This window comes from Episyrphus balteatus, chromosome 1 (genome assembly GCF_945859705.1).
Source record: "Episyrphus balteatus chromosome 1, idEpiBalt1.1, whole genome shotgun sequence".
Lineage (NCBI taxonomy): Eukaryota > Metazoa > Arthropoda > Insecta > Diptera > Syrphidae > Episyrphus > Episyrphus balteatus.
Window position 1 is genome coordinate 36,325,215 of NC_079134.1, and position 27,834 is coordinate 36,353,048.

At 31.4% G+C, this 27,834-nt stretch overlaps 1 long non-coding RNA gene across 1 annotated transcript in view; it reads right to left on the bottom strand.

Annotated features, from left to right (window-relative positions):
- The window catches only part of LOC129915738 (uncharacterized), a 279,418-nt gene extending 262,102 nt beyond the window's left edge, over positions 1-17,316 (bottom strand). Inside the window, exon 1 of the long non-coding RNA XR_008772362.1 lies at positions 17,053-17,316. This is a non-coding gene — a long non-coding RNA (uncharacterized LOC129915738). The remainder of the gene's footprint in view (positions 1-17,052) is intronic.
- Between the last annotated feature and the right edge of the window lie 10,518 nt (positions 17,317-27,834).

Sequence of the window (27,834 nt, forward strand, 5' to 3'; positions counted from 1 at the left end):
TAAAAAACACCGATGATAGACCTCTTAAAATTTTTTTTAACGGCTCAAATTTTCAACAAATTTTTTTTTCATCATCCTGAACAAGATTTTTGAAGTAACTTTCAAAAAAAAAATATTTTATTTTTTTGGCCCAGTCTAGTATACATATAATAATCACAACAAAAACATTACTGTTAAAAAAGAGCCAAGTTCTCCTATGTTGAAATTATGCTGGCACAAATAGTATTGAGATGTAAAAGTCTACCAAGTTCTAAAGTTTGGGTTCAAATTCGTATTTTGATTGTTCTCTTGACAATTTTTCTTTTAATTACCGATTTTTTAAGATATCGGGAAGTTCTCCATAATTTTGATGATCTGTCGTTGAGTCAGTGAATCAGTGAGTCAGTTAGTTTTTGCGATTTTTGAAGCCCTATATCTCAAAAACTACTCATTTTAGGAGGCTGAAATTTTGTGAGGTTTTTGGTTTTGACCAGCTCAACAAATGAAGCGAATTTAAAAATTCTAGCATCTTTGGTGTGGAAGTTAGAGGGGGGTCGAAAATGACCTGAGTTGTTTTCTGTAAATAAGGGTGTAGTGCCAAAGTTGCTAGAGAACTTAGCTGGGCACAACCGTGCCCCTTGATCTATATCGTAAATAATAATTAATTTTGAACTATTCATGTATATCTCAAAAACGTGACGTCATAGATTTTTTTCGACTTCGGATTTAAATTTAAAACATTAAAATCTATTAGAAAAGTATATTTTGGTTCACCGAAAAAATAAATTCTCAGTTTTATTGAACATTGTATTTTTTTTTTTTTTCACTCTATCATGTAAGGTGATTTTAATTGACTTTAGTGTGCTGAATTCAAAACTGTTTACAGATTTATTCAATCACGTCTAGTTTTTGAGCTACTATTTTTGTTAAAAACTCCCAAAACCTAATTTTCAATTAAGTTCTTTTTGATGTTTAGTCTAGTTTAGTTTAGTAATATATGTTGCTTTTTTTAAGTCCAAATCAAAAGACGCAAACTGGAATTTGGTTCAAAAAACCATTCATTACTTTGGAAAAAACAAGCAAGATTTTGAGGTATTTATCATAAATTTAATTTTTCAATATCTTCGATAAAAAAAATAATTTTGAAAGAAAATAAGTATGTACCTAAATGACGTTTTAATAAGGTGGCGTTTCGAGATTGTATTACCCAAATGTACCCAAAAAACGCATTTTGACCTGTTCACATTCAAGTATTTCGAAAACGTGAAATTTTGATTTCAGATTCCTTTAGAAAAGTATAGGGTTTGCTTCCTGCTCTATTTTCGTTGCCGACCAATGATTTACTTTAAAAATAAAGTTGGCAACCACATAACCCCAAAATATTCAATTTTTATGAAACATAAATAGAAGAGATAGAAGAGATCTCAAAATTGTGCTAGGCAATTTAAAAAAAAATCCATGAAATAAAGAGTTTTTTATTAATTTGGAACTTTTTGGACTATGTTTTCAAAAATTTTGATTTTTTTTTAAGACTATGAATCTATGAATCCTTAATCCTTAATCTAAGATCTAACACCTTTTTTGACATGAATTTAGCCAAATGTTGTTTTGAATAAGAAAATTATATTTAAAGGCTTCTTCTGTCCCCCATATTGGAGCCGCCATTTTGAATTTAAAAAAAAGTTAGGATTTTTTTCGTATTCTCCATACAAATATCATTCAGTGTACCCAATTTCATGACATTTCATCAAGAAATGGCGGTGCAAATAAATTTTGACACCAAAAAGGACCAAAGTCACCAATGTGCGTGCGTGTCAGTGCGTCTTCACTGCCATGAAGTTGCAGCCTAAACGGGTGAACGGTTTTCTTCAAATTTGCTACAGGTAATTTTTTCGTAATTTCCAGTTTTTTTTTTTATTTTTGAATAATCTCACTTAAAAAGTGTACCTCTCAAATACTAAATTTTTTTTTAGATAATATCGCGGTGTTACAAAAATGAGGTTTTAAAATATACGCGAGCGGAGACCTATCACGTTTTGTAGAGCTAGTCGCACTGATTACGAAACGGTATTTAAAAAGTCCCTAACACCCCCAAAATCTGGAGGTGGGGGCAAAAAACGGTTTTTTTTACCTTCACCCATTGAAAATTTTTTACCCATTTTCGATTTTTTTACAGTTTCTAATAGGAGATAAATATACCTTTTGAACAATGTATAAAACATGTAACTCGATTAAACCACCTAGAATTTATAAGCTGTCAAAGTTCAAAAATTTCATTTTTTTCGTCATTTATCCAACTTCGACATCAAATTAAAGTATATATTTTCACAACATGCTATTTTTAAAATATGTTCTAAAATAATATTTATTTCCAAATCAAACGAGGTATTTTTTATGAAAATCAGTTTAAAATTGGCTTAGAAAAAAAAAATTTACGATTTCAACCCAGATACAGAAATTCGAACTTTTAGGTATAGAACAAAAATGTTGTTTTGGCACGTAGTAGGATAACCTGGGCACCAGGATTTGATAACGGTTTTTTGTAGAGGAGTTGAATACAAACTTTTTTTTCTTAGGTAGGAGGGTCATTTTTCTAAAAAAAAAATTATCAAAATAAAAAAAAATATTATTAAAAAACAACGGCAACACTTACAGTAATAAATGATACCATTTCCCAAAGGCAAAATTGAACATTTAATTCTAATTTTTAAATCAATATATTATAACCAATATTTTTTGAAAAAATCGATTTCAATGTTAAAAATAGGCGAAAAAAAATTAAAAAAAAACTCATTTTATATAATTTTTTTCCAGATTGGAATTTTAATAAAAAAAAAATTACTCACACAGAAAACTGCCTCAATTGATTCCTTATCGAACCGTGAAAACTATATGTTTCTATGTCTTCTAGTTTTTGAGAAAATTAGGTACTACTTAGTAGTTTAGACCAAAATCAAGAAATTTCATTGACTTGTGAACCCTAGCGAATTCCGAACAGATATTTCTTCAGATAGTCTGCTTGATATACAAAAGTTTCCCATGAAGACTCGAATATAGGCTTTTCCTAAGAGATTTTCTTCATAAAAAAAAACAGTCTTGAATTTATATATCCTTGGAATACACATAAACCAAACTAATGTACGTACTCCTTTATAAGTTCGATTTATTATCATCGATCACTATCAACTTGGCAGTTTAACGATAGAGCTAGTATAAAAGTAACAAATTACAACAATTTCATGTATATACTTTCAGTATTTCTCGTTCAAGAAAATTACGAGCAAATTGCATTAAATCGACTCCTTCAAAGCTCCACCTTGTATCGAATAACATCTAACAGATGTATGTATACTTACCTGCCTTTTGGTCCATGATATATATTTTTATAGATTTAGATTGTATCCATACACAATCACAATACATCAAGTAAATATGAAATTGATTATTTACAAATTAAATTGCATGATGATGGTGATGGTGATGTTGATGATGATTATATGTTTTGTGTTGTTGTGTGTTATTGTCCCTCGAGAAACAACTGAGGACATTTATTCTCTACGTTCTTGTAAAAGATGCATAAGCATGTCCCAAAGTGTTGCCTTCACTTTATTCCAACATACATAAATATCTACGAACACACCCCATTACAAGTTTTATTACAAACTCACAGTTATAAGTTATTTATAAATATATGAATGTATTTGCATATACAAGACAAGAGAGAGGATAGGCAGCAGGTGTGCAAAAACATCGCACATACATAAATAAATTAAGTCCTGGCAAAACATACCTAAACACAACACATTGCATTTCTATGTCAGCGCATGTAGATGGTGAATATTGGAAAATAGGTGTCATAAACATAAGAAGCATTATGAAAATGAGTTGTGGGAGTCTTTTGTCATATCACAGCTTAGTTTTACCAACTCTATTTCGTTTGCATTTTACTTTGATTTCAAGTTCTGACAGCATATATTTAGATTGAATTCGTTGAAGGCAAGAATTGGCGCCCGGTGTGAGGTTTACCGCAGTTTTGGTTTGGTTTGAAGTGTTTGAAAGTTTGATGCAATTTTCTCTCACCAGAAATATTTTATTGATTGTATTTCGGCAAATGAAAATTATTCCATGAATAAATATAATATTTTGTGGAAGAAGAAATTGATTTGCCACCCGAGTAAAAATGGAATTCCGTCGCACCACCGCTGCATTACGTCCGCACCACCGCTGCACCATTATCAGAAATTTCTATTGCACCGCACCACTGCACCGCTTCACAACGTCCGCACCATGATCAAAAATGTCTAAGCCACCGCACCACCCGCTGCACCACGATCGCACCATTTTAAAAAATTTTAAATCGCCGCACCACCGCCGCACCATTTCATTTTGAAAAAATGAAAAAAAAAAAACAAGAAAAAAATTCGCTGCACCACCGCCAGAAGTGCACGGAAAACCAGAAGTGTCAAAAGAAACCAGGAAATCATCGCCCAAAGCAGCAATCATCAGGCTGTTGGCTTAAGCTCCAACACCGCATCGCTGGACCAGAAAAGTGGTGTTGAATTATATTATATCCATTGCCCAAGACAGCAATGGTTTATGTGACAGACTGTTACCTTAAGCACTAATTTCTTCCTGTTCAAGGCCTGAATCAAGTTCGATTAGCAGAATACATGAGATAAAAGAAATCAACGTCAAATTTCCAAAAAAAAAAGGTATAACCTAATAAGGTGCAAAAAGTGGAGAGCATTTTCCGTACACAAAAAACACTTGGAAGCCATACTTGAAAGCTTGAAACTGAAAAATCAGGATTCCACGCTGGACAACCATCAATGAGAAATGCCTTCGAGTACCACTTTACCTGCTATTCTTCCGACATATTATGGGCTCATGTTCAACGGTACCTACAGAACCCGGTCATCCGGGAACCGTTCAACGAAACTATCGGAATGTATATTAGGGTGTGTCACTTTGGCCAAACAAAAAAGTACTCTAATTTTGCAATGTAATAGTGGTCGAAAGTTGTATTATGGCCTAGGGTTTAAGAATATGTAAAAAATAAGGGTTGGGGTTGATATTCAGTATGGGCCAAAATTCGGATTTCAAAATTCTGTATTTTAAAATTCTTTAAGTTAAAAATTCTGTATTTTAAAATTCTGTAAATTCAAAATTCTGTATTCTAAAATTCTGTGAAAACAAAATTCTGGATTTCAAAATTCTGTATTCCAGAATTCTGTAAATGATAAAAGAAAAATTGTTTTGATAATAAAAAAAAAGTGCGCACTTTTTTTCATGATCAAAACAATTTTTCTTTTATCATTTACAGAATTTTGGAATACAGATCTTTGGTATTTTCTTTGTAAAGTAAAGTATCTCCTCAAATAATTTGCATATGGCAATGACATACCTTGAATACCAAAATACGAGTAATTTTTAGCCAAGAATCTTCATCATGTACTAATTTCATCAAATTGTTTTTTGTTATTTTGTATTTGTTTTTTTTTTTTTGTAATGTAAGGTTTTATTTCTCTTTTTTTGTAAGGTCTTTCATTGCCTTTTGCTGAGACAAAACTGAAATATTTAAGTAGAACATAAACTCATATTCCCTAATTTTTCCTCTGCGTAGATTGTCACATAAGGTTCTATGTAGAACATAAATCCTTAAGTTTCGTTTTAGCAAACGGCTCTTATACACTGTTATACTTAATTTGTTAATTGAATTGTTCAACAGGCAAAACAAAAATGTATAAGTTTGGAATATACAGAATTCCAAAAAGCAGAATAATGGATTTGCAGATTTTTGAAAACAGAATTTTGTATTTACAGAATTTTGAAATACAGAATAATAGAAAAGCAGAATAATGGAACACAGAATTATGTTCATACAGATTTTTTTAATGAAATACAGAATTTTGGTCATACAGAATTTAGGAATACAGAATAACGACCCGTTCCCAGCATAAACAAACTATAAGAAAAATGGTTCAAAAAGACCAAAAACAGTAGATTTTGAAAGTCCATATTTTATCCAATTTTAGCCCTATTTAATTTGTGTGACCATTATGTTGAAAGATAAAGTATATCTTCTTTTCTCCTTTACATCTTCAATATCTATAAATGCTCGATGGATAAAAAAAGACCATTTAGTAAAAACATCAAAAATTTCTTTTTTTTTCTCTTTTTTGAATAGTTTTTCTTAACTTTTTTACAATATTTTAGCATTCAATTTTTTTAAAAGGATCCATATCGATAGGAAATTTAATTATCTACAAAAAATTACTTAATAAAAATTTTCAAATTCAGCTTGCTTTTCAAGTTATAGACAAAAACTCAAAAAGTAACAGAAAAAATCGAAAATATTTATCGTTATAAAAATGGTCATATCTTCATAATTTATTCATAGATTTTTAAGAAAATATTCTTTTTATCTTTGCCAGAAAGTTACTAAACATAAAAAATTTAAAACTTTGAGAATTCGAAAGATTTTGATTTCTTTTTTTTTTCAGTAATAAAGATTTTTTGCAAAAATTTCCTTTAAAAAACGATTTTTTTACAATGTTTTAATAAATTGCACATAAACATCTGGAGTTACCTAGAAAAGTTGTTCTAGAGTTTCTTGCTTATTAACTTAGCTTTCAGGCGCCGTTTATTACTCAAGATATAGCCCGAATACTAAGTATTAGATGGGAAGAATAACGAAAAAATTTTCCAGTTCGATTAGAGATTTGCGCAATATCTCACAACTAACTGCTTGAAGTGAAGGTAGCTCTAACGAAAAAAACTTAGTATTTGAATGTATTCAATACCCTTTAAATGTTTAATGATTACGCTCATTTTCGTCAGAGAACTTTTCGATGTTTGAAATTTAAATGGAAGAAGTGTGGAACTTAGATATGCTAAGTTCTTTCGAATTCAAAATAAATAGTAAAAGCAGTTATACAAGGACAAACAAAAGTGTATAAATGTATAAATGTGTCCAATTGAATCAATAATAGTTTTATCTTAAATTTGTGTGGAAAAACCTTTTAGAAATATCTACAAAAGGATATAGAATCGACTTGAGTAGCTTAGAAGAAAAATAAAATTTAAAAAAATAATAAAGCTTTGTTAATACTCTGATAATCAGCGAGTGTTTTTTCGCGGACAAGAGGGAGGGCCTGAAGGTCAAAAATATACTGAAACAAATTGTTTGTCGAATATCATCATATGACACATGTTTTCAAGGTATTTTTTGATGCTGAAGTCAAAGTCAGTACGATTGCTCTAAGAAAAGTTATTGCCGATTAAAAACAAGGGTGCTTTTTTTTTACCTCAACAGGTAAAATATAACCGAAACCCATGGGAAAAAACATGCTACACTAACAAAATTCGGGATGAAGGTTTTAAATAAAGCAGGAACAACAGATTCATAAAGTTTTTAAAAATATTTTTGGTGAAAGGGTGTTTTTTTGGTCGGTTGAGTTGTGTGTGGGAAAGGTATCATAACAGCTGACTTAAAAAGTTTTGTTTGGTATAAGAATTAAGAATCTATAAAGTGTACAAAATTATCTTGAGTGAAAGGGTGTTTTTTTTTTTAAGAAAAGATGAAATTCGGAATTAGTAGGTATCACAAAAACTGGGAAAAAAATGTTACACCAATGAAAATTGGTAAAAATGTTTCATTTATAACAAAAACTAAGAATCCAAACAGTCTATACAAATATTTTAAGTTAAAGGGTGTTTTTTTTTTTTGGCAAATAGAGAAGATCCGCGATAAGTCCAATAAAATCAATGGTATAAAAGGTTCTCTTTCCCATGGGAATTCCGAATGAAAGAAATCTATAATTTTTTTTTGTGAAAGGGTGTTTTTTTAGGTGTAGAGAAAATATGGGTATATTTGATAAAATATGTAATACTAGAGTAATATTAGTGGTACCTTATTGAAATTCAGCAATAAGGTGACTTTTAAGATTAGAAACAAGAATCTAAAGTGTTTATAAAAATATCATAATCAAAAGGGTGTTTTTTGATTAAGACCTAAATCCACAATGAATTGTAGTGTTGCTTTAAGCGCCGCCATCGCTGGTCGCCCTAAATAAATAAGTTTTCAACTTGTCCAAACCACTTAAGAACCCTACTTTAACTAAACCTTATTCAAATGAATAAAATAAAAGTGTCTTGAAATTTTAAGCCTGCAGTGTGTGTGTGTGTTATTTATTGCAACTTTCTTTTGCACATCATCGTTTTTTTTGGGGAGAACGAACGACCGACCTTACCGACGTGTGCAAGTGCATTGAAATATCCTTCAGCAGGAAAATTTCATGGCTCCAGGGCCAATACTACTCGCATATAGATACCTGCCTACATACGATATGATGATGATGGTACCATGGTTTCGGTTCAGTTCGGTTCGGATGGTACATCAAACTGAAAATATACATTTGCTCTTTGTCTATTTGCACTTCTCTCTGGGTATGGCATCCGGATGGAATTTCAACATCCCCATACAATATACTCCCCTTCTCCCCCCACTCTTCTATCTATAACATACAAAACATTCAGCTTCAAATCAAACCCTCCCCCCCCCCTTTCGCAAAATCCATTTTATTAATATAATATTTGCCTTTGATTGAGTGCAAAAACGGGTATAGAAAGCACAAGCACACTAGGTATACACCTACCCACCTCCTACACAATCCATATAGAGTACAGTTTTGTTATATCCTCTTCCTCTGTTATATTTTCCTGCTCTATACCCGTGATGACTTGAATTGGTAGTTGTGAATAGTCTCTATCGAATTTCCTTTGCCTGGCTGTAAAACCATTGCCACCTTTTTTTTTTTTTTTGGTTTTTGCTGTATAACAAAACGTAGAGTACGTGATGCCAAAACGAAGGAGAGAAGAATAAAAATGATGGAAAAGCTAATCCTGGAGGACCCCAGAAGGTTACCTTGGTTACGGCCAGGGTTTTGCTGAGCTTTCATCTCGTTCTAGTTCAATGTGGGTGGTAGGAATTATATACATACATATATCCTTGCCAACCAACAACCTACACATACACATAAATAGCCTAAAAGTATGCAATATTATAAAATCCCGGGTACTACTACATACAAAATGGCTGTTTGTGACTGTACTATGTTGTGTTTGGCTATGTGTGTCGCCTGATTGTTGCTGTTTTTACTTTACTGTTGCTATTTTCCGCTAGTGCCACTTTTACTATTTTATATTGTGCGGGGAAGTTTGAATTCTCTCGCGCTAGACACCCCACCAACTTCCCTTCAATACCATAGAATTGTGTAAAAAAAAAAAGAAAAATAGACAACAAGTGTGTGTGGGTTGTTTTTTGTTGTTGTTGTTGATGTATCTAACAATAGGTAGGATCGAAATGGCCAGCCACCCAACTCTCCTTGATGATGCCCTGAACTCGATTCTTTGTCTGAAATTACAACGTAAATTTATTTTAAGGAAATAATAAGGTTTTTTTTTTGTTTTTGTACCAGAACACACGCACACACACATACACATGCAGTTTTGCTAGAATTTGGAGGCACCCTTTTTGTTTTTTGTTTTTTTTTTCATTCACTTACCTGATGAGGTCCTTGTGATAGCTAAGATGCATAAAATTGCATCTGAAGTTGGTAATAACCTCTCTTCTTGCTCTTCCACCCTCCCCTTCATTCGACACTCTTTCTGGGCTCTCTATAAAGCAAAAGTTAGGCCAGGGCTTAGAACCTCATCGCCTTTTAAGTCTTCTGTTCTTTGCTATAAGCTCAAAAAAAAAGGATAATTTTGTGTGAGCTTCCTTCTTCTTTTGTACGTTTTATTACCTTTTCCTTATTTTTTTTTTTTTTTCTTTTTTTTGGCAAGAGGCAAAACTGCATTCCTGCTGTCCTTTGTTTCGAATTTTGTATTTTTTTTTTCAAGTTTTTTTTTTCTTTTTCACCAACTCGAGTGGCGAGATTGCAGTTCCGTTTTTATGTATATATAGAATCCTGTGAGAGAGAGAGAGTTTCATTAATTTTAATCGGATTTAGGAAGAAAATAATGTAATTAGTGAATGGTTGTGTGTGGCATGAAAGGACATTTGGGCCAAGAAGAGGTGCTCCTTCGGCCCAGGCCGGCCGCTCTGCAAAATCAGATTGAGCGGTGTGGTATAGAAAGTTTTGCGAAAAGTCCGTATAATGAAATTTAAAGGAATTAGAATTTGTTTTGTTAAGTGCATTCTTGTAAAGAGAGCACTTAAAATTGTACAGGATTTTTCGAAGAAAAAAAAATAGAAGACTATTTAGGGTTGCTAGGGAGTAATATAAAAGAAAATTTATTGAAAAATTCATGAAATTTATTAAGGTACGGAATTGAGGGAATTCAAAATAAATTAAAATTTTGATTAAAAGATATAGAATGATAAGGTTTTCTAAATCTTCTTAATACTCCAGAAAAAAACTCGCTGATTGAAAACTGGGAATTCATACCACATGAAAAAAATCTCGCCTCCTGATTGCAATTCAGTTCTGAAGGGGGTTTTTCCAATCACAATCATTGCAAACAGGTAATATATGGCCTTATCCTATATAATATACGATGATTGGTTCCCAAGGAAGACAGAAACTCCTTTATGAAATGAAAGGTGTTAGAGAAGAGTGTTCTGAAAAGGAAGTACGCCAGGCATGCTTGCGAACGCGTGACGCACAGTGGGGCAGCCCCATATAGTGTGGTGATATAAAGGTTATTTTTTAAACTAAAGCTATGGGAAAAAAGATCACGATTTTTAAACTTAACAGTAAAATTGATAAGATATTTTTTTATGTTTATTCATGCGGTTGAAATTGAGAGTTTTAGAGGAAAAATTCAGTTTTTAATAAGAAATAAAAAAAGGTGTTCTTTTGTTTATTTGTTTAAACTAAAAATTATTTGAGAAAATACAAATTTCTCGCATAGATACAAATTTCTCGCATAGATTTCACAAAAAGTATTCGCGAAAACTACTTAAATCGAAAAGCATTTGAAAGAATACAAAATAAGCTTTCAAAAAAGCTATTGCACAGTATTCTATGTCTTTTTCTTGATTTTATGTATTTTTTTTTTTTTTACTTAAGGTTAAATTTTCAGAAAATTGCCCCTCCCACTGGAACGAGGATTCATACAGCCCCCTTCCCATACAATTTTTTTCTTGGGTTAAACTGAAGAACTATTTTTTAAAATAAAGTTAACTTTTTAATCAAAAAAAAAAAACATACTTCGAAATTATAGGTTTTTTCAAATGTATTAATATTTTGTCCCTTACTTAATTTCCTAGAGAAAAATAAAAATTTCAATGGAAAAAAGTTCATAAAATTCAAGAAGTCTGTTAACTTTAGTTACAAAACCAAATAAAGTGACAAAAAATGCCAAAAAATTAGTAGAAGTAATTAATATCACAAATCGACCTATTCTGTCCCACTGTGCGACGTCTCCCGTACGGACACCGTACTTATTTACAAATCTTAAATATTATATAATTAAGCTGAAGTTTACTCAGCAGGGTGTGTCAAAATGCTAAACTATGGAATTTTCAAGTTTAATAGCTTTTAAAAGTTGCATTGCTTATCAAAATTAAATCATTTACAATTTTCATTTTAATTAATATCTTTGGCTAGCTCAAAATATAGGAAGAAAACGAAGAAATTTGGATTTTTAGAGGTTTTTGAATTTTTTTTTTAATTTGTGAAAAATTATTCCAAGAAAAAACTTTTAAGCTTATTTTTGTTGAAATTGAAATCATTTTTAAATATAAAACCGTTTTTTTCCTAACAACTTCAACCGATTTGAGTGAGCCAAAGACGGACAATATTATAATATTTTTTTACATATTATTAAATCTCAGACCCTAATAAAACTTTTGACAACTATTACATTGCAAAGTTAGAGTACTTTTTTTCGGCCATACAAAAGTGACACACCCTAATGCTCAGTGTGTCCAAGTCCAAGGTATTCTCGACAAAACAAGAGAACTCGATATGAAGATTCAAACCAAATTAATATCACAACTAACTTTCCTTTTCCAATTTCGATGTGAACTTTTATTGATTTACGAATTTAATAATATTTTATTAAAATGGAATTTCTGAACTTTGTCAGCTTATAATTTCTAGGTGGTGTAACTGAACTACTTGTTTCATAGATAAATTGTTGAAAAGGTCTAAATGTCTTTTATCCAAAACTGTAAGGAAATCTAAAATGGGTACAAATCTAAATTTTTTTTTCAATGGTGAAGGTTCAAAAAACCAAATCAGATTCTTCTTCAGGTCTCAGACTTATTTTACCTTGCTTTAATTCCTTCTTATATGAACATTTAGGAAAAGAAAATAATGTGAATCATAAGACAAAGCGCACTAGTTCATACAAATCGGATTTTATATGCAAGTTGTCCTTGTCGTCGATTATACGTTGCAAAAAGTGCAGGTAGTGAGCGGCTGCATACTAATTGAAAGAGAGAGAATATACGGCTTTCATGCGGTAAGAATTCGGGTTTGCTTATGGCTTCGAAGCTGGAATGTAATTTAAAACCTGAATTTTGTTGTACAAAATTGAGGTATTTTTAAGGCTTTGTTACAAGATATGCGAACTAATAGACACAAAGACACAAAATACGAAAATAACATTTCCATACCGTTATTAATTATTTCCTATAAATAATTTCGAAATTAAGGCTTAAAAAAATACGTATACGCCCTAGTGTACCCTCGTAGTAAGTATCGTTAACTTAATAAATTATTCTGGGATTGAATACAGAAGAGTAAACTTTGCTACTAAGCAACTACACTCCTGCTTAAATTTAACGCACATCATATTTATTTCACAGAAAAGTCCTATTATTACTTTATCTCGGATTGGGGACAAAATCCCGAAAACCCAAAATTCCGAAAACCCAAAATCCCGAAAACCCAAAATCCCGAAAACCCAGAATCCCGAAAACCCAAAATCCCGAATGGGATCCCGAAATCCCGAAAAATTATATAAAATGAAAAATTTTCGCAAATTTTTCATTTTATCCGAAGTGTAAAACTAAGGTGTTAATACGTAAAAAACAATATAAGTGTATGATTCCGTTAATATCCATTTTTTACATGAGTTCTTATTGTGCTTTCAGCAGTGTTTTGTTATGATTTAGTTAAGTTGGAAAAATCGTTGAACTAAAATCAAAAGAATTATGAGTTTTAACATTTAACTCATAATGTATGTATGTTTAAATTGTTTTCAATTGGTTTTAATTTTATGTTTTAGTTAAAATTTCAGTGAAACACAATTTTGAAGAGTTTTTTATTTTTTCTGTTTTATTTTCGGGATTTTGGTTTTTCGGGATTCTGGGTTTTCGGGATTTCGGGTTTTCGGGATTCTGGGTTTTCGGGATTTTGGATTTTCGGGATTTTGGGTTTTTGGGATTATGGGTTTTCGGGATTTAGGGTTTTCTGGATTTTGGTCTTTCTGGATTTTGGATTCCGGGATTCTGTCCGTCTCCCCTTTATCTCACAGTATAGTGGTTATTTTCTCAAATAAGACAGAAATGAGCTTAAACTTAAAGTATGGAATAAAATGTTTGTGGAGAAGATTTGGAGAGTTATGCTGAAGTCTATCTGTCAACCCGCGAACCTTTTAGAGATGAGTGATTCATGGAGTAAAATCTGCTTTACAACATGTACAGAATAAGTGAGCTCTCCTAGACCTACTTTAAATACCCAAAGATAGTAATTGAACGATATCCTCAAACAGCGTGCGGTTCCAATCACCCCTAGATTTGGTCCACAGTTTGTTCTGATGCATGATAATGCATGCTAGAGTATTGAATAAAATTATTGGAAAGAACTGTCACGTGCTTGCATTTTTTTAAATTTTTTCTTGCTCTATAGGGCAAGTATTGGTTTCGTGTCGAAAAACAAAATTGAGCTTTTAATCAAAACCAACATTACGATGATGGAGAACTCCGAAAAAGTGGGTCTCGCAATTCCGTCCGTGCGTCTGTTTTTTTTTGTGCGTCCATCTGTACACATTTCCACAGCCTAAACGGGTGGACGGATTTTCTTCAAATTTGGTACAGATGATTTTTATAGAATTCTGAAAGTTGTTTTTTTTTTTGTTTTTTTATATCTCACATAGAAAGTGTACCTCCCATACAAATTTTTCAAGTTATACCAAATAACTCGAAAACGGCTCTAACAATTTTGAAAAAAAAAAATTGTGTATAATTTTACAAACAAGAACCAACTTTAAATTTAAAAAAAAAATATCTTTTAGAAGGTTACTAACGGTACCCGCCATAGAACCGTTTTTTTTTGGTTTCAAAATATCTCTTACAAGACTAACCTGAGTTAAACGAAAATTTTTATTCAAAAGCGTTTAATTAACCGTAATATTAAAATGTTATAAAATTTTCAAAAAACAAATTTTTGGATTTTTAAAAATTATTTCAAATTTTTTTTTTTGAAAAATCAATTTTTTGAAAACGGGTTTTTGAAATGTTTCGAAATTTTGTTTTTAAGTGTAAATTAATTATTTCTTCAAAATGACATACCAACATTTTTCTTTTTTAAAAAACCGCTCTAACGATTTTCAAATTTTTTTTTTTCTCAAAATTCCTTTTCATACAAGAAATCAGATGGCATACTTCATTTTGTAATCAAAACCTTTAAAAACGTAGTTTTATTAATTATAAAAACAGATTTAGGTGTTTTTTTACATAATGCGAAATAGTTTAAATCTTATTACCTACAATTTTGCCTAATTTTTTTTATAAAAAGCTTTAAGGTATTGTCAAAGTCTTTTCAAAAGTTGGTACCTTTAAAAAATTTCAGCAAATTACAAAAGAAAAAATCTAAATTTTAGAATTCACATCACGTACATGTTTAGGTTCACTTTGTTAACCCACAGAATTTATTTCTATGTCGACGAAGATAATGTTAAATTTTTGTTTAGTTCTAGAGTTTGATCTGAACTAACCCCCAAAAAAATAACCTCAACATACATTATTGTTGGCAGTACCTACCTTAAATAAACCTTAGTTACTTAACCTCAAATATCATGATATTTATCTTACAGGTAGATAATACCCCTACTTTTATAATGCATACTTGAAGGACTTCAAAGATAAATATTTGCAAATGTAATTTCATTTACTTAAACATATTTAATCAGAAAAAACTATTCAATTATGTACATTATAATTAAATCGAAAGTTTTATATATCTTCCCATTTTTATCAAACAAAAAAAGAAAAATTAATTGGAAATTTGTATCTTTTATGAATCCTATTTCCTTTTTCTTTGTTCTACGAAAAAAAAACCTTCGATGTTTTATTTCATCCTATATAATTCGCTTAAATACACAGATCTCTTGTGAAAGACAGCAATCATTTAATTTAATCCATAAATCCAGGTATATAGAGGAAGTGAATTAATGTTTGCATTCGGCTTAGTAAATTCATCATGGCCCTTACTATCAAAATGGATGGGCTTTTGCCCTCTAACTCTTATTTAAATCATTTGATTACATTGAAGGATTTTAGATATTTGGATTATTATAAGGCCCAGACTACTAGCTTACTTAACGTGTTTCCAGTTTTACTTGCGATATAGTTACTAAAGGCAGTGGCGTAGCGTTGTTTTTTACCGCCCGGGGCAGAACCAAATTTTGCCGCTCCTTATTATTTTTTTTCTGTTGCATTTAGATTTTTCACCTGTTCATACGAACAGCCACCGCAAAATGAACCTTTTTATGAAATAATTATAACTCATATTAAATTGTGCCTGGTGCCTATACCCAACTTTTTATATAAAAAAATATTTTTTGGATTTTTTGTAAAGTAAACTGTACATTTCATAGAACGATTTTTTTTATTTATAAATTTCTCGTAAACGACTTAGCCGATTTCAATCAAAATTTTTATACAGAAACGTTAAAATAAACGTTGTATATAAATTCAAAAAAAAAAAAATAAAAAAATTCAAAAGACACATTTTTGGATTTTTAAAACATATTTCAATTTTATTTTTAAAAACGGATTGATGAATTTTATCGAAATTTCGTTTTTATGTGTTAAATAATATTATCTGAAAAATAATATACCTACAAAGTTTTTTTTGATAAAAATAAAAAAACCAAAAACTCGGTTTTTTGAAATTTTCACATACATTTTCAGGTTATGTGAAAAAATTATTAATACTAAGTTGTAGATCTCATATTCACCTCCTTTTCCAATGGGTTTCATCCTACTATGATTTTTTTTTGGTTTCAAAAATTATCGACCCTGGGCTATATGGACAAAGAATTAGCACACTTTTGATTTTTCTTACAAAAAATGAACTATTTAGGACCTTTTAACTTATACATTATAATTTTTATATTAGGGCATGTATTAGCTTATGGGGATTCATAAAATTAATAATTATAATTTATTTCATTTCAATTCAATTTTTAAAAATTATAATGTGTAGAGAGTACCCTATTTCTTGTGGACAAGGAAATAGCACACATTCAGAAAATCATAAAAATAATCATTTCTAAGCAAAAATTCTTACAATTTCCAATAAATTCAATACTACTAAGTTAGTAACTTGTAAGTAGACCACGGTTTTTCAAAGTTCCTTGGTACCTCTTTGGTAAACTTTCAACTAACGTCTGGTATCCACTTTGTGGAGTACGGTAGAACGCTTCCTGGATTCTGGCCCAAAGATCGTTTTGTATTTTCGAATTTTGTTTCCCCAAGCTTACCCTTGACATCAATTTATAAATTTTCTATGGGGTTAAGATCGTGAATTTGAGATGGCTAGATGCAAACATCGATTTTTTCGTCCGAAAACCTATCTTGTACTATTTTTGAAGCATGTTTGGGTTATTTTCATGTATGATGGTTCTTTGGTATTCTAATGTAATATTAAGATAAAAGAATTTATCAATTCTGCCATCCACCTAACCAATGGGTCCTTACCATGCCAGGAAAATGCGCCCAGAACATCAAATCCTATCCTCCTAGTTTCATCGACTTGAAATAATACCTTGGCTTGTAATTTTAAAATTTGGGCGAAGGACAATTTTTTTGTCATCGGTTTCAATGCGGTTAACCTTTATTTCATCACTCCAAAAGACTCTCATTCAAAACTGCATGTTTTTATTCAGATGTTTTTTAGCTTATGTTAGGCGATCTTTGATGTGTCTTTTTATATCATTGGATTTTTCTTGCTTTCCCGTCTATACAACTCACCATCATTAATTATCCTTCTTAAAAGTCTGCTTCACACTTTTTTCACCGAATTCTATATTTACTTCGAGCAAAATCGTGCGAGATGTCTTAAAAGACCCACATTTGCGTTTCTTTGTGATCGCTCTATCCACTCGTATGGAAGTTTTGCGGGGATGAAGTTAACGCAATTTAATTTCAGAGTTTAAATTTCTATTTGCTCTTTCTAAATAAATTGCTTTGTCCATCATTTATTCGAAAAAGGACCATGGGCATTTTGGGCCCACTTACAACATTGCTCAACAGTGATGAAACGCATATCAAATGAAAGGTCTTGAAGAGTACTTTAATTTATTATATGGGGGTAAAGTCGAAATCGAGCGCAAAAGTGGTGTTTTTGACCATTTCATAAAATAGTACTTAAAATGAAAAAAAAAATATACCTATTAAAAAAAGTGGCAACACTAACTATAAAGTGTTTCACCTTTTTCAAAAGCTAGACATCCCACCTTTAATCTAGTATTAAAATAAAGTTATTTCTATTATTAGTTTTCGAAAAAAATGATTTATTAATAAAAAAATGTAAAAAATAAGGTAAAATCAAAATATTTAGTACTACTTTTTTTTTCACTTTTTGTGAAATAAAGCTCTAAAATGACTTTTTTAATTCACTGCAATATCAATTAATCAAAAACTGAAAACCAAATAGTTTTATCTCTTCTAGTTTTTGAGAAAATCGAAAATTACTAAAACTTCATTTTTTTCCATACGATTTTTTATGCTGAGTATTTACGCTTACTTATCTTGAAGTTAACGAAAGAAGAATATATTAAGTTTGAATAAGTGACACCGAAGTCTTCTATTTTGTTCAATTATTCAATCTGTGAAAATAGACCCAATCCTAATACTTACGGTAATAAAATCAATGGCATATGGTTTGTTCTAGTGCCAGTATCAATAACATCCAATATAATATTTAAAACATATTTTTTTTAAACATTTATGTAGGTAAATAAAAATCAAAAACACTAACTTTAAGAATTTGGTAATTCGTTTTGTTAAACTTTTTTTTTTTAATGTTGTTTATGTTCTAAAAAGTGTAGGATATTTTTTTATTCGTGTAACGATATTGTTTTGAAAATAACCTTTTGAAAAAGGTGAAACACTTTATAGTTAGTGTTGCCACTTTTTTTAATATATTTTTTTTTCATTTTAAGTACTATTTTATGAAATGGTCAAAAACACCACTTTTGCGCTCGATTTCGACTTTACCCCCATATAATAAATTAAAGTACTCTTCAAGACCTTTCATTTGATATGCGTTTCATCACTGTTGAGCAATGTTGTAAGTGGGCCCAAAGTCCATACAAAAGTGCCCATGGTCCTTTAGAGTTTAAGCTAATTGAGAAGGATTTTTCCCTTGACTATGAAGATCGAAAGTAATTCTCTATTTTTGCGCAGTTTAATGATTTTTTCTGCCTATTTTTTTTTTTTTTTTTTCAAAAATACTTGTTAATTAAATAGCAGCAATAAAATAAATGCATTTTCGTTTACAACTTTTGAACGAGGAATACAAATTTAACGGTTAAACAAATGTGTGCTATTTCTCTGTCCACTAGCGAAAGAGACAGGAAAAGCATTATATTGCTAGTGCAAATAAATATAAAAAATAACGGTACTTTTAAGATATTTTTGTCTCCATCACTTTATTTCGACAATATACCTACCAAAAGAAACAAATTTAAAAAAGTATTCCTATCGATTCGCATGATTTTTTTCAATAGTGTGCTATTTCTCTGTCCATGGCTGTATATAATATATAGTGCCTACATTTCCCAAATTTCTATATTAAAAGTCTTAACAATTTAAGCAACTTAAACTCTAAGAGCAAGTTCGTGCGACCCCAGTCTTGCATTTTATTTTAAGGATAAAAACCTTCTGGGTTGCTCTGGTTGAGGAGAAAATACAGCTACAAGCTTTACGGCCCTTAAAGCGGCTTCGACCGGATCAGAAAGCTGAAAAATTGCTCAAGTGGATAACAACCTCAACCAACTTGATGTGCTGGGGACCAGGCTGGCGGGCGGGAGAGGCTTTGTTGATCCAACTTGGACTAAAAGCGCCACCTTAACTCAGTTAGCATTTACTTAAACTTTCCGCCCCAAATGGCCTAGATTATCAAATCCGCCATTGTTATATGAACACCCTTTCAACCATCAAACACTGACACGTTCCTTACAGTATAATTCTTGTAACATTATTCTGTTTTGTTTAGATAAGATAAATTAAATTAATCAAACAGATATACAGCACTAACACATACACATACAAAATATACCAACACAAAACATTAAATCAATACAACAGGTAAATAAAGTTCTTTTATTTTCAAATCCCACAAACTCACCACCACCATTCTACTCCTTCTTGATTTTTATTGATTTTCAAAGAGGGTTGTTGAGAAAATATTCTATAGATAAAGAAAATGGTCTTATACCTTACTAGTAACTATACATACATTGAAAGTTATAAAGAAATAATGATAAAAAAAAAAAATAAACAGAAGCTTGTAAAGAAAACGATGAAAATGGAATTGTCATCAATTTGAAAAATTGCCTTAACTCATCCTTGAATTTTATTTTTTGAGAGGAAAAACCTTATACCATCTGGTTTCTTGATGTCAGCACAAATTTTGTTTCTTTATGTCCATTCGTTTTATATTGGAATCGATCCAAGTTTTGAAAACAAGTACCTACATACACTTTTTCTCGACTGCTGGGTTGGGTTTTTCTGTGAATAGAATGCGTAAAAGTTGTTAAAACTTCAAAAACTCTTGGAAAAAGTTGTCTGGTATCACCAGGTGGAAAAATGCAATATTATTCCTGACAAAGACTGTTTTGTTTTAGTTTCTATTTGAAGAATGACCTTAATACATTCAAATACATTCAGATACTTCGTTGTTATTAGTGTGTGGTGTTCCGTCTTCTTCGGTTCTCTTAAAAGTCTTTTTTGTTCTTTTTAACGAAGAATTTTTGGTTGCAATTTCAGCAGTTTTGGTTTTTGTTCACAGTTGCATGTTGCCCCTGGCCTTCTTTATTAGAACCAAGGGCTCAGTACTCAGTTTGTCACGGCCAAATTCTGCTCCTCAAAAGCAAAGCAAGGGCCCGAGCCCAGGAGAACTTGATTGCGACAAATATTGGATCGGGACCTTACACCAAGAAGATCGATACCCTTAGGCCCGGAACACACATGCGTCAATATGTCGGGTAAAAATAAATTAGTTCATGACTTTTCCTTCTAGAGGGCGCCATATTCAATTTATCATGCCTTTATATTACTTATGACCATTAAAGAAGCAAGGCGCTTCCAATGATACCTCATTTGTCAAATTGTGATAAGTAAGTAGTGAAGATATTATGGAGGAGATATTTAATTACTGGTCAAACACATAACTCTCCTTTTGGTTTTGGCGTATTTTAGTCAACAAAAAAAAGGTTCAAGTTGTCATCACAAGGGAAGTAAGATAAGTATAATATTTTGAAATATTTTTAAAAATCCAAAAATGCGTTTTTTGATTTTTTTTTTACATTTTAATATTACTTTTACTTAAACTCTTTTGTATAAAAATTTTCATTAAAATCGGGTTAATGTTGTACGAGATATTCAGAAACGAAAAAAACCGTTCTATGACAGGTACCGTTAATAACGGTACAAAAAATATTTTTTTTATTTTAAAAGTTGGCTCTTATGTGTAATACTACAAACAAAAATTCTAATCAAAATTGTTAGAGCCGTTTTTAAAAAAAATTAACTTTTGTAATTCTGTTATATATGGCAGGTACCGTTAGTTTTGATCATAAAAAAGAATTCAATTTCCCCTCTAGGGAATCACCAAAAACTGCTAACTACCAAGTTTGAAGAAAATCACTTCACTTGTTTAGGCTGCAGCTTCAGATAGAGACAGACACACAGACAGACAGACATAAAGAATTGCCGGACCCACTTTTTTGGCATTTTCCATCATCGTAATGTCATCTAAAATTGTTATCTCGAGTTCGATTTTTTTACGAATCCTAAACTTGCCCTATAGTTACGGTGACCATATTTCTGGAAGCGAAACCTGGGACAGTGGATCGTTTTGAAAATATTGATTTTTCAAAAAAAAAAAAAAATAAATTTTTTTAAATGAGTTTTCATAATTTTTCTTTATTTTGATATCAAGATTTCCTAAACGATTTTATGGGAGCGTTTTTGTTGAAATCATTTAAGTCGTTTACGAAATCAGAAATCAAGAAAATGGTTTAATAATAATGTCTGTTAATAACTTCTAAAAAAATATTTTTTTAATCAGAATCGGGACAGCTGTTTTTTAACATTTTAATTTTATTTTAAATGATTTTAAAATTGTATGATCTTTAACACAGCTTTTAACATGTCCTTAAAAGTTTTGAAACTTATCTGGGTTCTTTACTCTTCCATATGTTGTTCTTTATTCGAAAACATTTTACCTGGTGTAGCAACCTGACAAACAGAAGCTGGAACTAAATAATTGACGAACATTCAAAAAAAAACTAGCCTAGCCTAGAGGCGAAACGAAAATTTTCATACAAAACCAGCACAAAATTTTGCTTTTCGTTGCACAATACGCAGCTTAGGTAACGAAATTCTTACCTTAGAAAAATTTTTAAATTCCAGCCACTGTTTTCTTGTTTTCCGTACAAAGTATTTAAAATATTGAATACAAAAATCAGAGAATGTCCAAATACGGGACAATCACGGGACAAATTGCAAAATACGGGACACTTATACGTCCCGGGTTTCTTAAATAAAAACCCGGGACAAGCTGTAGAAATACGGGACAGTCCCGGGTAAACCGGGACGGATGGTCACCGTACCTATAGTACCTATATCGCAAGTAATAAAAACGCAAATTTAGATGTAAAAGTGATGCACAACCAATATGGCTCCATGGAACACAGCGTTTACCAAAAAAGGACTCACACAGTTATTTATATGTTAATTCCCAGCACAATTCACTTTTTTAGTGTACTCACAGAATTTGTGACAGTGACGTTCAAAGGGTGTAACTTATAAAGGTGGAAAAATCTTAAACCGATATGGTGTACAATCCATATTTTTACAAAAAAAAAAATTGATGAGCTATCAACGACAATCATCCAAAGATCAATTTACCCTCGTAACACATAGAGTATATTCGGTACCAAGAAGCTGTGGCCCATCACATACATATATGTAGGACAGAATCAGAGAGCATGTATACACGTCTGAAACGGCATATCACTCGACCTGGACAGCAGCACAAGTACCACATTTTCGGCACCATTTTTCGCCAACTTCGCTCTGGAGGGTTTTCTGCCTGTCAGTAGCCACTCTTAAGCGGCCCATAGACACCACACTTGTGTGCACACCGGTGTACTGAAAAATGGTGTGGCATTCCACCACACACTACACACCAAATCATACACACATTAGTTGTGATTGTGAAAGAGATTTCAAAGAGGAAATGTGAATAAACAAAAATAAATTATTGCAAAACTAGGTGTGTTTTTTAATTTCTCTTTATAGGGTAAGGTGGTATAAGAGTGCGCATTAAAGAATTTAACTACTTCTTTTATAAATGGTTTTTAGTTTATAATCAAAGCAACGAAAAAAACTTAAAACTGGTAACAAAAATGTATTAATTCAATAGTTATAAACAAAATACCACATTAGGTCATTTGCGCACTCTTATACACACTATTATACACACTATTGTGTAGTTTGTAAGAGTGCGCAGCTACGTACAGGTGTAAGTTCGCAAAAAATTCGCAAATAAAACTGCCTATCTTTAAATAAACAGAGTATTTTTCAACCCATCACTCCTTGCATGAGGAACAATTAATTTAGTCTTCGATTAATGGTTCCGAGAAAATTTCAATATTTCCTAGTTTCTTTCATTCGCTTGTTTTTTGTAAAACTTGTATTTGGTTTCTTTTTGATTGGAATTGCTTTTTCTAGCTGCTGTTTGCTGGTATATGGACAAATGCCAGTTATTTTGAAGCCTTGGATAGCATTTACTGCTCTTTTAACCCGCGCACTCTTATACATCATCATGGTGCGCACTCTTACACGTCCAGACATGTAATCGAAGAATATATATGTATTTCACAATGCACTTTATGACCAATCTTACGTGTTCCCCAAATGTTTCTTTTTGTCGACTTTTCAATGTCCCATACTTTATTTATTGTTATTTTTTGTTGTTAAGCAGTAAATATAATTTGTTTGGCAAGAAAAATTGGAAAAAAAAAAGTGCTAAAAAACTTAAACTTAACTAGCACCTCTGTTTACAAACACATTTGCATGAAATTTTGACAGCAAATCAAACTCAATTAGATCTTTCCAAAATAAGTGCATTCAGTCTTATATCTTTCAAACCGTAGAAAATCGCTTTGGGCACTCTTATCAACCGCGCACTCTTATACCATCCTACCCTAGATGTTGCACATAAAACGACATCGAGATATTTTAAATCAAAACAATTTACTTATTAAAAACAAAAATTATTTAATGATGTTGTAGACTTAGTTTTACTGGTAAAAAACAATTTATTTTGATTGCTTTTGTTTTTATAACTATAGGATTAAAGAATAAACAAATTTCTACGCATTTTTTAAAAACACATTAATATCCTTTTTCATATTTCCACAATTAAATCAAGATAAAGACTTAGCCCAATAATTTTTTTTTGTGACTGTGTTTTTTTTTTATTTGACAGCAAATTTTATGTTTCAATCAGCTGTTCGAAGTCAAAGTGACAGAAGCGCGCTTTGAGGATCTCTCAACGTAACGCGATGACGCGTCTGGCAAAGCGTGATTGTGTTGCTGCTTTTAAGGTCCAAAGTCAAAAAACATTGTGCTTCTTCCATTGCATCTTTTGTGGCGATTCGATACTGCACAAGCTTTATTCAACCATACAGTTGTTGGTGCTATGAAGCTTTGTCATCTTAACCAAGTCATATCACACAATGGAGGCAGTGCCACCACCGGTGTCAATTGTAGGGAATTATAATCTGCATTGCAACTGGAGATGTCCTCTTGTATTTCAATTCCGGCATCGATTAGGTCTGTTGAGCTGCGTTTTCTTTTAAATGCGATTTTTTGATAAGTGCATTCCTCGAATCCTACTTACTTCTTTTACTTGATTAATTCCATAAGAAGCCTGTTCCTGGTTTTTGGAAAAACCGGTTTTCGTTTTTTTGTTTTTGCTTGATTTGACAACCAAAACAAAATTTAAATTTGTCAACCAAATAAAAAAAGTTCCAAATCTAATAGTGGAGTAAATAAAGCAAATTTTATTAGGGAACCCGGCCGAACAGCTCTGATTTTGATCATTTTTTTTTTTTTCAAACGTCGTTAATTAAAAATTTGCATTGAAATAATTGATTTTGATTTTCTCAAAGACTTTGGCAAATGAGAACTTTAAACATTTGCTATTTAACTTTCAATAAGTGCTATTGAATTAATAAATAAAAAATAACTTTATATTTAAATGTGGAACTTAAGAAAAAAATAGTTAAATTTATTTTTCAAAATTTCTATTAAAAAAAGTTTTTCGAAAATGAAAAACTTTTTAATTTTTTTCATTCCTTTTATAATTTCAAGTCATAATAAGAGTGGCCAAAAAAATTTGAAAAATAAATGCATTTTATATCACAAAAAAGTTTTAAAAAGGACTTGTTAAAATTTTTTCAATAATTTATTTTTTTCAAAAATCGGAGTTTAATTACCATTTTGTTCAAAAACCCTTCACTCAATTTACTTAATTTTAATGTTACAAATATGAATAAGCTTCTAGCCTTTTAAAAATGTATCATTAAATATTATAGGTGTTGCCGTTGGTTCAAATATTTTTTTTTGTGTTTGAAATCAATTTTTGAGAAAATTGCATTTATCGCCTAAACGATGAAAGATTGTCCTTCAGTCCCATATAGTTGTTTTCTTTTAATTGCCAAGACAGTCTTTTGGCATTAGTAAATTTATGAAATTTAAGCAACATTTTTGAAAAAAAAAAATTTTTTGTTCACGAAATCAAAAATCAAAACGGCAACAGCGCCAATTTTTAATCTATAGACTTTAAAGTATTTTTCATTACCGACGTTTGAAAAAAAAGATCATCAAAATCAGAGCTGTTCAGCCGGGTTCCCTAATAAAGCCATTTTTTGAGCATTAGTTACTCCACTATAAGCTTTTTTTAGTTTGATGTTGTTATAAGAGCTCTTAACTCACCCTAAGCAGGAGTTTTGAGGGATGTTTGATGTTGAATATGAATGAAAATTTATAATAATTGTGTGGTTAGTTGGGACAGGGAATTAAAGTTTTAAGGATTTTCAGTTTTTTGTCTCGATCGGTCTTTTTTTGTTCGATGTTTTTTTTTTTTCAATCAATTTTTTTTCGGTTTTTTTTTTATCGGTTTAAAAAGGGAGGGCAAAAAAACCGAAAAAGCCAGTTGACCGAAGCAAAAAACCCAAAACCGGCCGGTTTTTCCCATCCATAATTTTCGCCAGAACTTCCTCGGCCTTTATTTTTCGATCCATATCAGAACCCTTACCAATGTTTTGGAATTTATCTTCGAACTTTTGTGTAGATTGGCAATAAATTTTCCTTAGACATATGCTCGTCAAGAAAAGTGAACTTCTCAACAAGGTTTCAATATTCACAATGAAGTAATTTCCAGTTCGAATTACTCAACAATTTTCCTAGAAAAAAACTACCAAAAAAAAATCATTAAATTGAGTTGTAGAATCTAGCAGGATCAATTTATTGTGCCATCCCTTCCTAATATAAGTATATGACTGTGCATTATCATCATCACCATCATCAACACATCACCATCACGCCAGCCAGCTGTCAGTAGTCAGTATAGTTACCATACATCTCCGCCATATCTCGCCATGTTTAAAAGTAAACCATAGTTGCTATGTAAATGATAAGCACACATGCTGGAAAATCATATTGTGATGATGAGAAGAATGGAGTGGGTGTATAAAAGAGGAAGGGGGGGGGGGGGGAATAGCTCATCATCAAGTCTTCTCAACCCAAACATAGTCACGATATGATGGTATCACTATTGGCAACCTGACATCAACTTGGCATATTCACAACACAGGATAAATTCATCTCTCTAATTGTTTCCTTGGAGCGCTTTTCGCCTTTATATGCAGATTATTTATGTACTGCTTTGTTGGTTATTGGTATTTATTATTTGTCTGTATGTGTATATAATGTGCATTGGGCATATGAAAATTCCAATCCTACTATAATTTCTGACTAAAATTACTCCTACTCTATGGCATCATCAGGATGTGTACCAACATCCTTGAGCTTGAGAGGATGAGGAAATGAGAGATAGAATATTGGACCTCATTCCTGCGTTTGCATCCTCATTCCATTCAAATACATCGTAATATTATTGTTGTACTCTTTCCCCGCACACACACACACTCGTAAACATATTCGGTTTTGTCAATTAACAAAATTATATATGAAGTGATCTTAATTAAAGACTTTCAAAAGCATTCATTATTCTTCGGAGACCGAACTGAACCGAACCGAACGCACAATTTCATATTCATTACACAAAATGTCGTTCGGTTGGACCGTGTTGTATGTATATATACAAAATGGAGGATGTTGATGGGGGATAGTTGGAGTTTCAGTACTCTTCTTTGGCATTGTATATATGGAATAGTGGCTTGTGACTCGGAAAAATAAATTTGTTGCAACACATCCTGTTAAGATTGAGGTATAGAGAAATATCCTAATTGGAAACGAAAAGGTGCTATTGGCAGAGTGAATTTCTCTCAACTCAACCTACAACCTATTTGGTCTCATGGAAGGAGAATAAACTAGTTAATGTGAAACGAAACTTAGTTTTGACGTTATTCTAACTGATGTATGCAATAACCTTTTTAAAGAACATTCTGGTCAAAATAATTAGCAACACAAACTTAATAACAAAACAAGTCTCTGTGAAGTTGACACCCCCAAATGCTAATTTTTTTTCAAACCTGCCTGGTTTGATTGCCCAAACCTAGCCCAGGAAAGCCCAAAATTGTTTTCGTTAGCCCAACCTTAGTTCTATAATTACCTATAACGGAAAAATTTTTTTTGATGATAACGTCTTATAAATCGTTGAACCACCACAAAAAAGTGACGCCATTTTCTCCCGTTCCACTTGAAATTTTTCGAAGTGCGGCAAAAATATCAATTCAAAATTAAAAATAAACTATTAGAGATACAAATATCTTTTATAGCTAATTTGAAAGATAATAATTTAATAAAAATGAAGGATTTTTAAAAATTCCGTAAATAGGGTAAATAGGGGTAAAACAAAATTGCAAATAATTGGCTATTTTCAAAACACGACAATGTAAAGAGTTGAATTTTTTTTATCGATAGATAAATTCATTGCAAGACTGACAATGGTAGAGACAAAAATTTTAAAAAAATTCAAAATCAAGTAATAAATGGTTTTCTAAAACTAAAACATGAGATAGACCTTTGACGAAGTAGTGAATATAGGTAGGGGACATTTTTGACAATTTGAAAAACGTCATTCGAAAAATAATAAAAAAAAACGTTAGGGGTCTAATGTCTATAGATTTTTT